Raw genomic sequence first — 1,462 nt, forward strand, 5'->3', positions numbered from 1 at the left:
GGCTAATTTTTGTATTTTTAGTAGAGACGAGATTTCGCCATATTGGCCAGGCTGGTCTCGAACTCCTGATCTCAGGTGATCCGCCCACCTCAGCCTCCCAAAGTGCTGGGTTATAAGCGTGAGTCACCAGGCCGGGCTCCTAGATTTTATTTTTTTTAACAAATCGGGGCCGCTGCCGCCCCCTGGTGTCCGCCCGTGTCGCGCCGGGGCCCGGAGGAGCCGTTAGGGGGTCTTGGCCGAGGCCTGCTCGTGTGGAAGTGGTCGTCGCCGCCACTCTGCGTCCTCCCATCCGTCCTCGCTGCCGGCCGCCATCATGCTGGCACTCGCCTCCCGCCTGCTGGACTGCTTCCGTTCGCTCTTCTGGAAGGAGATGGAGCTGATGCTCCTGGGGCTGCGGTACTCGGGCAAGACCATGTTTGTCAATGTCATCGCGTCAGGTCAATTCAGTGAAGATACGATACCCACAGTGGGCTTCAACAAGGGGAAAGTAACAAGGTAACGTCACAATAAAGATCTAGGACATAGGACGACAAGCCCGATTTCGAAGCATGTGGGAGCGGTATTGCAGAGGAGTCAATGCTATTGTTTACATGATAGATGCTGCACATCGTGAAAAGATAGAAGCTTCCCGAAATGAGCTACATAATCTTCTAGAGAGACCACAGTTGCAAGGAATTGCAGTGCAAAGTGCTTGGAAACAAGGGAGATCTTCCTAATGCCTTGGATGAGAAACAGCTAATTGAAAAAATGAATCTGTATGCTATTCAGGATAGAGAAGTTTGTCGCTATTCAATTTCTTTGTTGTTATTGTTTGTTTGTTTGTTTTGAGACGGAGTCTCGCTCTGTCACCAAGCTGGAGTGCAATGGCACGATCTCTGCTAACGGCAACCTCCACCTCCCAGGTTCAAGCGATTGTCTTGCCTCAGCCTCCGTCCGGAGGGGGCCTCAGCCTCCGTCCAGAGTAGTTGGGACTACAGGCGCCCGCCATCACGCCCAGCTAAATTTTGTACTTTTAGTAGAGACGGGGTTTCACCATGTTGGCTTGATCTCTTGATCTAGTGATCCACCTGCCTCGGTCTCCCAAACTGCTGGAATTACAGGTGTGAGCCACTGCACCTGGCCTCAATTTCTTGCAAAGAAAAGGATAATATAGATATCACACTTCAGTGGCTTATTCAGCATTCAAAATCCGGAAGAAGCTGAAGCATCTGCTGAAGTCTTCCAGTCCTTCTTGACTATAATCCTAGAATTATTGTCTGTTCCTCTGAAGTAATTCCCAAAATACAATCCTTCCTAAACCCAAGAAATTGCCTTTTTCAGAGTTTATTTCTCATGTGCACTGCTGAATGTGAGTATCCCTAATCCTTCATAAAGAATCAGCTGGAATTGTCGTGATAAAGTCAGCACACACAAAAAGGTTTCTTACACATATCTGTCTTAAGCCATGTGTAGAGCTTTAAAA

The 1,462-nt window shown here is 48.6% G+C and overlaps 1 pseudogene; it reads left to right on the forward strand.

Moving 5' to 3' along the window:
• Nucleotides 1-178: 178 nt before the first annotated feature.
• LOC105521330 lies at nt 179-1,203 on the forward strand (annotated as a pseudogene).
• The last annotated feature ends 259 nt before the right edge of the window (nt 1,204-1,462 follow it).

Source organism: Colobus angolensis, unplaced genomic scaffold, assembly GCF_000951035.1.
Source record: "Colobus angolensis palliatus isolate OR3802 unplaced genomic scaffold, Cang.pa_1.0 Scaffold4, whole genome shotgun sequence".
Classification (NCBI taxonomy): domain Eukaryota; kingdom Metazoa; phylum Chordata; class Mammalia; order Primates; family Cercopithecidae; genus Colobus; species Colobus angolensis.